Here is a 14,383-nt window from a genome sequence, read left to right on the forward strand (position 1 = left end):
AAATCAAAGGCATTCCTGTATATCAGCGACAAATCCTCTGAAATGGAAATGAGGACAACCACTCCATTCACAATATCCTCAAAAATAAAATACTTGGGAATCAACCTAACAAAAGAGGTGAAAGACTTATACAATGAAAACTACAGAACCCTAAAGAGAGAAATAGAAGAAGATCTTAGAAGATGGAAAAATATACCCTGTTCATGGATAGGCAGAACTAACATCATCAAAATGGCGATATTACCAAAAGTTCTCTATTGGTTTAATGCAATGCCAATCAAATCCCAATGGCATTTCTTGTAGAAATAGAGAAAGCAATCATGAAATTCATATGGAAAAATAAAAGACCCAGAATAGCAAAAACAATGCTAAGCAGGAAGTGTGAATCAGGCGGTATAGCGATGCCAGACTTCAAACTATACTACAGAGCAATAGTAACAAAAACAGCATGGTACTGGTACCAAAACAGGCGGGTGGACCAATGGTACAGAATTCTTCTTTAATTTATGGTTAGTAGACTAATTTCTTTGCTTCTCCTCTATGGAAGCTACTCTTTATGCAATGAAATATGATTTGAGGGACAGCAGGAAGAAAAATTATATTTCTAATATGAAGAAGTTATAAAGAATTTTAGAAATGAATCAGCTTTATATTTATCAGGGATTAACATCCTGTAAACCAATGTTTTATAGGCATAAATGTTAAAAATCAGGGTATATCAATTGAGAATTAGCTAAACTTTTCATTGAAACTTTTTTTATAGTAAGTCATTTGTTCATACTAATGGAAAGATCTAAATATTCATATTCTGATAGGAAAAATGAGAATTCACAGCAAAAAGATAAAATTTAATATTTGTTCTTCATTTCTTAAAAAAGCCCATTTTTATAAATTATAGAGTAAATAATATAAAACAAATTTTAGTTAGAGCCTGTAAGTTTTCATAATTAAGTAGATTAAATTTGCAGAAATAAATTTTAGAAACTTTAAGATGGACTAGCTTGATGGATGTTTTATATTCATCATTTATATTTAAGGTAAAATCATTGTATTTATTTTTCTAGCTTGGAGGAAAAAACATAACATTTAGAAAGAAATAATCCCTATTACTCTTCCAGGAAACGTAAATGCCAGAAAGAACTTTGCACAAATCTAGTAGTCTTTTGTGGGGGGCGGGGGGGATAGGAAGATCTTTTGAAGATTTGAAAAAAAAAAGAAAACCTTTCATACTTTTTGTTTTGGAAAGGATAAGGAGATATAAAATCCTGAAGATGGAAAGCTCAGGAGCTCTAAGACATAAATTTTAGACTAGTTAATGGCAAAAAAAAAAAAAAAAAAAAAAAACTTTTTATGTGTAAAAAAAGTGTGTCAGTAAGAAGAAGTTGAAGCCATGGAAATTAAACAATATTATTATCTCCTGAGGCACTAATTTGGGAAGACACCCCAACTTGCCCACTCCAGGGCAGCCAGGTGTGGACCTACACATCAGACTATCTTATTTTAATGATGTTCTTCAGGGCTTCCAACAACAAATTCCACAGATTCATCCTCTCTCCATCACCTGCAGCATCTACCACAGGGCCTGGAACAGGGTAGGGGTCTGAAAGAATGTACCCCAACAGAACCAAATGTTGGTTCATACAACTCATGTTTATATTATATCCAGTAGCTTCCTGATGATAACACAGCATTTTATAAGCTTAGTGTGTACAGAAGGGAAGTGCTATCAAAAGGTTATCTGATGTGTCACTCAATGAAAACACACCACTCAGATCACTGATTGCAGGAGTGCCATTGACTGACGGGCGCTGGCTGCTGCACCCTGAAGTCTATTTCCTTGCCTTCTTTTATGCTCGGGCTTCCTCTTCCCTGTATGCTCCCAGCCACAGAGGAGATCAGCGGCAGTGGCAAGGTGGACTTGTTCCTGGGAGATATGGTTCATTTGAAGGGTGGCTGGGCTCAAGAACTCTCTGATTGTCTAGATGAATTCTGCTTAAGTCTAAGACATTCCACTGCCTGCTCACCTGCCCTTCCTTCCTTTCCTTCCTTATGTTATGGTTGGAATATTAGTGTTTCCTGTGTTAATGAAGGAATGTTTAGGGGTGAAACAGTTAGACTATGCAAGCTGTAATCCAGTGAGTGGATGAGTTCATTTGATAGATTGATAATCTAAAAGGACTCGCTGGGTGGTAACTGAAGGCAGGGAGGGCATGACTCAAGGAGGTGGGTCACTGGGGACATGCCTTTGGGGGTTATATCTTGTCCCCCAGCTCCTCCTTCTCTCTCTCTGCTTACTGGACACCATGAGCTGAGCAGCTTTCCTCTGCTATGTCCTTCTGCCATGATGCTCCCCTTACCTAAGGCCCAGAGCAATGGAGCTGACAAATCAAGTGGTGAACCTCTGAAACCGGGAGTTCAAAATAAATTTTTCCTCTTCTAAGTTGTTCTTCGTCAGTGTTTTGGTCACAGTGATGAGCACCTAACCAACACACCTTCCTTTCCTTCCTTCCCCACTCCCTTCCTTTCTTCCTTCCTTGTCTCTTTAACTTGGGGTCAGACCTGAGCCACGGTTTGATGGTTCTTCTAGTTCCTTTGGTTCCCTCCCATTTTCCTCTCAGGTGTTTTCCCTAAGTAAATTTCTTTTATTGACTATCAATTCCAACTTGGTGTTTAGACCCAGAATCTGGAATGAGTGTCACATCTGCCCTCACTGTAAACAAACACATATGCACATCCTTGGGGGCATCGCTTGGTCTCTGTCTTGTGGAACACAGCAGAGTGGCAGGGACCTAAAGGCGTCATCATGCAATCTGGGCTTTATATGCATCCTTCTTTCACTTACAAGCTGTATGTCTTGGGGAAGTTATGCTTATTCTATGAGCATCAGCTTCTGGATCTGTAAACAGGATCAGAATTCCTGCCTCACAGGATTATTGGGACAGCTGCATTAGGCAACATACATGTTATAGAAACATCAGAATGGGCTTCTAGAAGGGGCTCTTTCAGAAATTAATTTCCTCCCGATGGTCTTGCAGTTTCAAGGTCCAGTATTACACCAGTAAGGCCACAGCTGGGCTGCAGAGCCATGGCACTCCCTGAGGAGAACCCACTTGGGGACCTAAGTGGGCATATCCAGAAGAGATATGCCTACTTGGGTATATCTCTTCTGGATCCTCACTTAGAGAATGTCTGGGGTCAGCTAGCAAATACCCAAACTCTGTTGTAGTTTCTTTGTCACCTTATGAAGGTGTGCAGGCCAAACCTTTCTTCACAGGCAGGAAACTGAGGCCAAGATAAAGCTGCCACGTTTCCTTCAGGACAGTGGACAAGATGCTGCAAAACTGGGGTGCAAATGCAGACCACCTAATTCTTAATCAGAGGTCATTTTATTTACTCTTTGGTTATCAATTAGAATTGATGATGAGTATGTACAGAGATTCTCTGAAAGTCATATTTTATCACTAAATGAAACTATTGATTTCATCAGTTAACTATGCCAAAAAAAAAAAAAAAAAAAGCCCAGTACTCATTAATCAGCCTTTATAGTCTTCTATATAAGGACTTTTCTGAAAGTCCCTCATACAGGAACTTTTGTGACAGTGTTAGCTTATGTATGGAACATTTTCTATAGTCTACTTTTATGATCACTTCCATCTGGAAATAGAGACTAATAACATTAGTTATTAGAACTAATAACTAATTAGAACTTCTTCTTTTTTAAAAGTTAGAAAATAAGTGTAATTTTTATTCATATTGAACATGAATCAAATATTCTTCATACTGGTCATTGTGACCTTGCCATAAGAATATTTCATTTATTAAAAATTATTTCCCAAAGTGAAAAGAAACAGGGAAACCCACTATGAGAGCTGCAGGCTGACTTTTATCTCCCTAAAATTCATACTCGAGGTCCTCACCTGAAGTCCTTCAAAATGCGACTATATTTGAAGACTGGGTCTTTAAAGAAGGAACAATTTATGAAGCCTTTAGCAATGGTCTTAATTCAACTTGACTGGAATCCTTATAAGAAGACAAAATTTGGACACATACTCAGAAAGAAAGCCATGGGAAGACACAGGGAGAAGACAGAAAGCTTCAGGTAAGGAAAAGGACCTCAGAGAACCAACCCTGATGATCATGACTCAGACTCCTGGCCTCTACATCCTTGCAGACATCTCTGTTACTCAAGCCACCCTCTCCTCAGTACTCTGTCATGTCAACTGAGCAACCTGATGCAAGTAGAGACCACCACCACCTATTGGCTGGGCTTGGGGTCAGTGAGCTAGGCATGTTGGGGAGGTGGAAGCCCTGTCCCCAGTGGGGCTGCTCTGGTGGGTGCCAAACAGTTGGATGAGTTCTTAAGACCCCTGCTCATGCCCCCAGTGAATTCCATTCCCTCCAAAGTAGACGACCTTCACTGTTAGGCCTTGGCTAAAGAAAACAAGGTATTCTGATCATATTAAACATGGAGAATGCCCAGTGAAGAACTTCTTCTGCTTTACAGAGAGAGTGTGGGAGATGGGGAGGGATGGGGGAAGGGGTGAGTGTCTCCTCTGTTCTCGCACCACAGATACCAAGTCCTGTCCCTTCCAGAGACCCTGGACAGAGAGTACTCCAGGCAGAGCTGCACACCCTTGGCCTGGTGGAGACTCGGGTAAGGCAGTCCACAGTTCATCACACAACACTTTCAAAGCACTTTTAAGACTCTTTTTGAATAGATGAAAAATACTGGCAATAACCTGACCTTAACACAAAAATAGTACTATTTCCCCTTCTTAGTCATGGCTAATGCAAGAGTAAACCAGATAAAATAAATGTCCTTGGAGCATTCCACCTAGAGCATGATTATCATTAGCATTACTTTATGATGGGGTTTCTCAAGGTCACTCTAGAATTAGAATTCTTAATCAGAGGTCATTTTATTTACTCTTTGATTCATCAATTAGAATTGACGATGAGTATGTACAGAGATTTTCTGAAAGTAATATTTTATCACTAAATGAAATTATTGATTTCATCAGTTAACTATGCCAAAAATTAATTAATTAATTAATTAATTAATCAGCCTTTATAGTCTTCTATATAAGGACTTTTCTGAAAGTCTCTCATACAGGAACTTTTGTGACAGTGTTAGCTTATGTAGGGAACATTTTCTATAGACTACTTTTATGATCACTTCCATCTGGAAATAGAGACTAATAACATTAGCTTTTTTTAAAGTTAGAGAATAAGTATGATTTTTATTTATATTGCACATGAATCAAATATGCTTCATACTGGTCATTGTGACCTTGCCATAAGAATGTTTCATTTATTAAAATTATATCCCAGAGTGAAAAGAAACAGGGAAACCCACTATGAGAGCTGCAGGCTGAATTTTATCTCCCTAAAATTCATACTCGAGGTCCTCACCTGAAGTCCTTCAAAATGTGACTATATTTGAAGACTGGGTCTTTAAAGAAGAAACAATTTATGAAGTCTTTAGCAATGGTCTTAATTCAACTTGACTGGAATCCTCATAAGAAGAGAAAATTTGGACACATATTCAGAAAGAAAGCCATGGGAAGACACAGGGAGAAGCCAGAAAGCTACAGGTAAGGACAAGGACCTCAGAGAACCAACCCTGATGATCGTGACTCGGACTCCTGGCCTCTACATCCTTGCAGACACGGTACTCTGTCATGTCAACTGAGCAACCTGATGCAAGTGGAGACCACCACCTCCTATTGGCTGAGCTTGGGTTCAGTGAGCTAGGCATGCTGGGGAGGTGGAAGCCCTGTCCCCAGTGGGGCTGCTCTGGTAGGTGCCAACCAGTTAGATGAGTTCTTAAGAACCCTGCTCATGCCCCTAGTGAATTCTGTTCCCTCCACAGTAGACGACCTTCACTGTTGAGTCTTGACTCAAGAAAACAAGGTATTCTGATCATATTAAACATGGAGAATGCCCAGTAAAGAATTTCTTCTGCTTTACAGCGAGGGTGTGGGAGATGGGGAGGGATGGGGCAAGGGGTGAGTGTCTCCTGTGTTCTCGCACCACAGAGACCAAGTCCTTTCCCTTCCACAGACCCTGGACAGAGAGCACTCCAGGCAGAGGTGCACACCCTTGGCCTGGTGGAGACTGGGGTAAGCCAGTCCACAGCTCATCACACAGCACTTTAAAAGCACTTTTAAGACTCTTTTTGAATAGATGAAAAACACTGGCAATAACCTGATCTTAACACAAAAATAGTACTATTTCCCCTTCTTAGTCATGGCTAATGCAAGAGTAAACCAGATAAAATAAATGTCCTTGGAACATTCCAGCTAGAGCATGATTATCATTAGCATTACTTTATGATGGGGTTTTCTCAAGGTCACTCTAGTATTAGTGGAACTTTGGGAATGAGCACTCATCCATTATATGGGTTAAAATGACTAATTGAGGGTCTGCATTTAATTATACTCATAAGCACAGGCATAGTGCAGCTCCTTTGATGGCTTAATAACCTTCTTGTGTACACAAAGATAGATGGAAAAAACTAGGGTTGTATATTATTGTCCTTTAGGACAAGATGCTGAAGTGGGAATAGAATAGTAAAAATAAAAAAACAAAACAAAACAAAAAAAAACGACTCAGGGGCACCAGGAAATGAGCTGGGGAAGCTAGCAAACCCAGCCTTGTGCACATGCTCCGGCTGGAGACAAAGTCCCATGTACCCATGACTAAATACAGTGCAGCTATACAATAAAGTAGATCCGAATTTCTTATTGAGCTGCCTCTTAGATTAACAGGAAAAAGAAGATGCTAGCAAGGCTGTACTTGCAGCTCACTCTGAAATGATGATAATGGCCACAACAGGGATCTTTAGGGTATTGATTTGTGATATTTTCAGTGGGAAATGCAGCCATGTTTTACAGAAAGCATTCATTCTGTACACAGCTGCTGGAATTACTTCCAGAAATGACACTTATATCATATCATGCTACCTGTGTAAGGATGCAGAATAACTTCTGGCTGTTAGATAAATCCAAGCCACCTTGAGAAGCTGTGCTGGGAGCCATTAGCCAAGTAAGTATGACAATTTCCTTGCCAGCGTACCCCATGTTGCAGTGACATTGAATGTACTTAACCTTGCTCAAGGACCAAGGCAGATTAGGGTGTTCCCGGTTTTAAGATAATCTTGTTTAGGGCGTTCCCAGTTTAGGTTCCAGGTTTAAGGTTTAAGATTATTCCTGCTGGGAATAGGGCGTATCCTGCTGCCTGAGTTCCCCTTGAGTTCTCACGGGATTCAGACAGTATATTTTTGGAGATAGAAGCCCAGTGGAGGGGGATTTTGGGCAGAGAACGTGAATTTGGGCAGAGAACGTGAATTTGGGCAGAGAACGTGGATTTTGGGCAGAGAACGTGGATTTGGGAGAGAAGGTGGATTTCCCCAGAACGTGATTGTAGACGGCTGGTGTGAGTTCGGGAATAAAGAGTTGCTGTTTGAATCTACAAGCTGTGTGGTGGCTCGTGATTGTGTGCCCAGCCAGACTGCGGCATTTGTGCCCAGCCAGACTGTGGCATTTGGCGGCTCGTACGGGGAACTTCTGAAGCTTAGAGGTAAGTGAAATTGCTCGCCCCTGAGGAAGAGCGAAAGAATGGGTGACCAATTCAAAAAACAATGTGTTATTGTTTTGATTTATCTTGTTTTTGTTTCAAGCTGCCTATCCCTAGAAATTTCTCAGGCAAACTGGAAAAAATGGTTGACTAAAGGTTTGAAGTTTGTCGGCCCTGAGGAAGAGAAAATTGATACAACGATTTTTTATTCCGTTTTTGTTTCATTCAGTTTCGGTTTTGTTTTGTGCTATCTTATTGGGTTGCGTTATCTTTATAGTAGATTAGAAATTAGTAAAAAACAAACCGAAAAGATGTTAAGTAAATTGTTAGAGGTTCAGACCATGGAGAAAGACATTTTAGATCAAACAAAAGAGAAGGTCTCTCGAGCTAGTCAGACAGAGGAAGAAAATTTAAAGGAAAAGGGGTTGTTAGGAAAAAGGCCACAACAGGAGGCTGTTACTAACTCCATTTTATCACAAGAGGGCGTAATTCAACCAACAGCCCCACCAATGGAGACAGCTGAGTGGCCCTCAAACCCCGTAGTTGATAAATGGGATCCTGAGACAGGACCTCAAAGATTAGCATGCCCTGTACTTGAACAGGCAGGAGGGCAGCGAATTCACCGTGCTTTAGATTTTAAAACAGTGAAGCAGTTAAAGGAGGCTGTAACAACCTACGGGCCACAAGCTCCCTTCACGGTAAGCATGGTCGAGTCCATTACTAACTTGGACATGACGCCAGCAGATTGGGCTAGCATGTGTAAATCTGTACTAAATGGAGGACAATATTTGTTATGGAAGGTTGCCAATGAGGAATTTTGCACGGAGACAGCTAGGCGAAATGCAGCAGCCGGTTATCCTCAAAGAAATCTAGATATGTTGTTAGGAAAAGGACCTTATGAGGGTCAACGGCAACAAATTGAATATGATCCTGCTATATATGCACAAATTGCTGCAGACGCAGTTAGGGCATGGAAGACTTTACAAGGACATGGAGATTTACAAGGTCAGCTATCTAAGGTAATACAGAGAGCTAATGAACCTTACGCTGACTTTGTAGATAGGCTAATTCAAACGGCTGCCAAAATTTTTGGGGATACAGAACAAGCAATGCCATTAATAAAACAACTGGCTTATGACCAAGCAAATCGTTGCTGCAGAGAGGTTATTAGACCATGGAGACATGAAGATTTAAACACATATATTAAATTATGTAGAGATATTAATGAACAAGGGCAAGTCTTGGCAGCTGCAGTACAACAGGCTTTAGATGCCAGGCCAAAAACATGCTATGATTGTGAACAAACAGGACATTTTAAAAGGAATTGCCCCATAGGAGGAGGGTTTAACAAAAGTAGGTATCAAAGGAATAGAATACCAGGTATTTGCCCACGATGCCGTAGAGGGAGACATTGGGCTAATGAATGCCGTTCTCAAACCACCATAGAAGGTACTCCCTTATCAAAAAACGGACAAAGACCAGGTATTTATCCAAGATATCGTGGAGAAAGGCATCAGGCTCCATTGCCAAAAAACGGACAGGGGGGCCCAATGCTCCGGGGCCCACAACCACAAATATACGGGGCAGTGGAGGATCCCAGCAACACCATCAGGGTAGTGCCCAGGACACATTGTCCATTAAATCCCTCATCAGACAAACCCAAGGGAGCGCAGGGTTGGACATCCGTGCCTCTGCCAGAGCAGTATTAACTCCAGAGATGGGAGTTCAAATCATTCCCACAGGAGTAAAAGGACCTCTTCCCCAAGGAACAGTAGGCTTATTACTGGGACGTAGTTCATCTACATTAAAAGGACTTATGATAAGTCCTGGGGTAATTGATCCCGATTATGTAGGTGAAATAAAAATTATAGCTAGTTCTCCAAGAGGTATATCAGTAATTTCACCTGGAGATAGAATAGCACAGTTGTTAATAATACCCAGCCTACATAATAAATTTCCTAGTCATAGTGTAGAAAGAGGTTCCAGGGGATTAGGCTCCACAGGTGTAGATTGGGCTATGTTGTCTTTAAATTTAGATTCTCGCCCAATGCTAAAACTAAATATTCAAGGTCATGAGTTTAATGGACTACTGGACACAGGAGCTGACCTTAGCATCATATCTCGTCAAGAATGGCCAAAACATTGGCCATTACAACAAGCCACTCAAACGCTTCGAGGCCTAGGAGTGGCGACTAATCCCCATAGAAGTTCTATGATATTAGATTGGAAGGATCCTGAAGGATGTGAAGGAACTATACAGCCATATGTATTGGATCATCTTCCTATAAATTTATGGGGACGAGATGTCCTAGATCAATTAGGTTTGACGTTAACAAATAATATCAATCCTAATGTGCCCACTACTAGAGCTAGACAAGGCTTTAGGAAAGAAAAAAGATTAGGAAAACAAGGGCAAGGTATAGCAGCACCAGTACAAATAGATCAAGGAACAGACAGACATGGGTTGGATTTTCAGAAAGGGCCACTGAGACAATCAAAATTACTTGGAAATCAGAAAGACCAGTGTGGGTTCCTCAGTGGCCCCTGACTAAAGAAAAGATACAAGTAGCCCATGATCTGGTCAAACAACAATTAACGGAAGGACATATACAACCTTCCATATCTCCCCATAATACTCCCATTTTTGTCATCAAAAAGAAATCTGGTAAATGGAGATTACTGCAAGATTTAAGAGCCATTAATAATGAGATGGTTGTTATGGGACCTGCTCAATCAGGGATTCCTCAATTGTCTGCTTTGCCAAAAACCTGGCATGTTTTAGCTATAGATATTAAAGATTGTTTTTTTTCAATTCCAATTCATCCCGAGGATAGTCCACGTTTTGCATTTACTATCCCTGCATTAAATCATGAAGGTCCTGATCAGAGATATGAATGGAAAGTACTCCCTCAAGGGATGGCTAACAGTCCAACTATGTGTCAAATATATGTTAACAAAGCAATCCAGCCACTTAGAAATCAAAATCCTGAACTACAAATATTTCACTATATGGATGATGTATTATTGGCACATAAAGATAAAAACATATTGCTGGAATGTTATGCCACACTTACAAACTTATTAAAAAATTATAATCTAGAGATAGCAATAGATAAAGTACAATTAAATTTTCCAATTAATTATTTAGGAGTTCTACTATCCTCAACCATGGTCCGTCCACCAAAAATTCAAATACGAATAGATCAACTCAAATCACTTAACGACTTTCAAAAGTTATTGGGAGACATAAATTGGATAAGGCCTTATCTAGGTATACCAACAGGAGAGTTGGGACCTTTATTTGATATTCTAAAAGGTCCATCAGATCCAAATTCACCCCGCATGTTAACTCCTAAAGCAAGAAAGGCATTAAAAATTATTGAAACATATATGGAAAACATACATTTGGATAGAATTGATATAAGTTTGCCTTTATTATTTATTGTACTACCAACAAAAAATATTCCTACAGGAGTATTTTGGCAAGAAGGTCCATTATTGTGGATACATTTATCTTATTCTCCTAACACGATTCTTACTAGGTATCCTGAGGCTGTAGGACAATTAATACTCAAAGGAATAAAAGCAGCGAAGGGAGTGTTTGGAATTTCTCCCAATAAAATTATTACTCCATATACTATGGATCAAATTGATGAGTTAGCTAATGAGTTAAATACTTGGGCAATAATCATGTGTAAATCTAATGTTTCATTTGATAATCATTTACCATCTAATCCTTTGTTGTCTTTTTGGTCTAAGCATCCTGTAGTTTTTCCTAAAATGACAAGAAAAACACCTATCATGAATGCTCCAAATATATTCACTGATGGGTCAAATAATGGTACAGCAGCAGTAGTTACCCCTGATCAAACTTTTACATTTTTAGTACCCAAACAATCAGCTCAAAAGGTAGAGCTTAATGCAGTTTTACAAGCTTTTGTGATGTTTAAAGATTCTGTATTTAATTTATTTTCTGATAGTCAGTATGTAGTTAATGCTATAGTATCTCTTGAAGATGCTGGTAGGATTTCCCCTTCTTCTACTGTTTTCTCTTTGTTTTCCACTATACAAAGTCTAATCTGGGACAGAAAAGATCCATTCTTTATAGGACATATTAGGGCACATACAGGATTGCCTGGAGCCCTTAGTTTAGGCAATGATTTAGCAGATAAAACTACACATGACATACATATTTTCTCTACATTTGAAGAAGCTACAAATTTTCATAAAAGGTTTCATGTTAATGCTAATACTTTACAAAAGCGTTTTAAAATAACTAAGGAACAAGCCAGACATATAATAAAACAATGTCAAAATTGTGTGACATTTTTACCACAAGTTAATCTTGGAGTCAATCCTAGAGGACTGATACCTAACCATATTTGGCAGATGGACGTCACACACTTGCCAGAATTTGGAAAATTAAAATATTTACACGTTACAGTCGATACTTCTTCTGGATTTTTGATGGGCTCCCTTCATGCCGGAGAAAAAACTAAAGATGTTATAGCTCATTGCTTACAAAATTTTGCCACTGTGGGTGTTCCTAAACAGTTAAAAACCGATAATGGTCCTGGCTATACCTCTACCTCTTTTAAACAATTTTGCTCATCATTTGGTATTACTCATATAACAGGAATCCCATACAATCCACAGGGACAAGGCATAGTTGAAAGAGCTCATCAAACTATTAAAACATACTTATTAAAGCAAAAAGAGGGAATTGGAAGGGGGTATATATCCCCCAAAGATAAACTTAAAATAACGCTTTTTACTCTAAACTTTTTAAATTTGGATTCATCAGGACTTAGTGCTGCGGAAAGGCATATGTATCCAAAAAATGTACATAAGCCTAAAGTACTTTGGAAAGATATTCTAACAGGACAATGGAAAGGTCCTGACCCAGTGATTGTCTGGAGTCGGGGGTCTGTTTGTGTTTTTCCACAGGGAGAACAGCAGCCCATTTGGATTCCAGAGAGATTAACTAAAACAGTTTCTACAGATCGAAAAGAAGATGATTTGACTCAAATCCATAACAGCTGATATCCAGAGCTCCAGCTTGGCCATTCTTACATCTGCGACAGTGATTAACCAGGATGCTTTTTTCAATAGCTATTTTATTATTGCATTTTTCTACATCATAAGGTTCTATTTTTATTTTTTGAGCTCATACAAACCTAGGTTAATGTTTTTCTGATCAGTTTTATTTTTTGACTGTGGAGTTTTTAAACATTGCAATGGAGATTTCACCCAGGTAAAGCTACAAGGCCTTTACTATTATGTGTTGTACGTTTGTGTACACTCTTGTGTTTTGTGTTGTATGTCTGTATGTGCGTATGTCCATATTTCTTATATGAGGAGCGCTCATGAAAAAATGGATCCGAATTATTATTATTTTTTTATTCACGTGATTTAAATGGTTTAATTTAAATTATGTAAACAGCTGTTAAGGATTGTTTTTAAAGGTGGTTAACAGATCTGTTTGTTTACTAGTTTAAATTAGGTAAAAGGCTGTTAAGCATTGTTTTTAAAGTAGGTTAACAGATCTGTTTGTTTACTTTCACCTTTCCTTTTCATTATATTTAATAATTCTTTTCAGGATAATGTCTCTTTAGCATCATTGCCAGAATTCCTATCTCCATCTCAGTGCTGGTGAAGAACTCAACAAGTAATGCTCAATCAAAGAGTCAACTTACTTTGGGAGGAAACGGATTTTGGGAGGAAATGGACATATTGATAGATTCCTCTGCTTTGAACTGCTTGCAGAACTTGCCTGGACTATGTAACTATCGTTTGATGGTGTCACTAGTGATGCAATTTTTATTTCCTTGCCAGCGCACCCCATGTTAATTGTGGTAGTGCTGACATATCTTTGCTGATGGTGTCACCAGTGATGCAATTTTTCCCAAGGAGCCGTCAATTGGCTTGGTGTCGTGGCATTTCTGTATCCTCCTCCCTTCTGCTAGTGATGGTCTAAAATTTGGGGGCCAATGGCTTATGCTGGACCGGTAGTCAGTGACGGGTATGATCCAATTGCAGTGGTATCAACCTAAGACAGGAGGCTGACGCCTAAAGGTCAGTTTTCCGATGACGGGTAAGAACCATATGTTGAATTGGACAACCTACCAGGCACGGTCCATAAGCCACATTAACCTCACTCCCCCACTGGCACCAAGGCCAAATTTGGGGGCCAACAGAGGTGAGGCAAAGAACCTCACCCCCCCACTGGTGCATAGACCTATCCACAAGTATGGCTGTATGCTGGACCGGTAGTCAGTGACGGGTATGATTCAATTGCAGTGGTATCAACCTAAGACAGGAGGCTGACGCCTAAAGGTCAGTTTTCCGATGACGGGTAAGAACCATATGTTGAATTGGACAACCTACCAGGCACGGTCCTTAAGCCGCATTGCTTGTTGTTTAATTAATCAGAAGGGGGGAGATGCTGGGAGCCATTAGCCAAGTAAGTATGACAATTTCCTTGCCAGCGTACCCCATGTTGCAGTGACATTGAATGTACTTAACCTTGCTCAAGGACCAAGGCAGATTAGGGTGTTCCCGGTTTTAAGATAATCTTGTTTAGGGCGTTCCCAGTTTAGGTTCCAGGTTTAAGGTTTAAGATTATTCCTGCTGGGAATAGGGCGTATCCTGCTGCCTGAGTTCCCCTTGAGTTCTCACGGGATTCAGACAGTATATTTTTGGAGATAGAAGCCCAGTGGAGGGGGATTTTGGGCAGAGAACGTGAATTTGGGCAGAGAACGTGAATTTGGGCAGAGAACGTGGATTTTGGGCAGAGAACGTGGAT

The 14,383-nt window shown here is 39.8% G+C and overlaps 1 protein-coding gene across 4 annotated transcripts in view; it reads right to left on the reverse strand.

Annotated features, from left to right (window-relative positions):
• The window catches only part of LOC124100911 (catenin delta-2-like), a 130,942-nt gene that overhangs the window by 53,992 nt on the left and 62,567 nt on the right, over window positions 1-14,383 (reverse strand). The gene's annotated exons all lie outside the window — the stretch shown is intronic.

This window comes from Marmota monax, unplaced genomic scaffold (genome assembly GCF_021218885.2).
Source record: "Marmota monax isolate L192 unplaced genomic scaffold, Marmota_monax_Labrador192_F-V1.1 WCK01_AAM20220418_F8-fsc00440, whole genome shotgun sequence".
NCBI lineage: Eukaryota > Metazoa > Chordata > Mammalia > Rodentia > Sciuridae > Marmota > Marmota monax.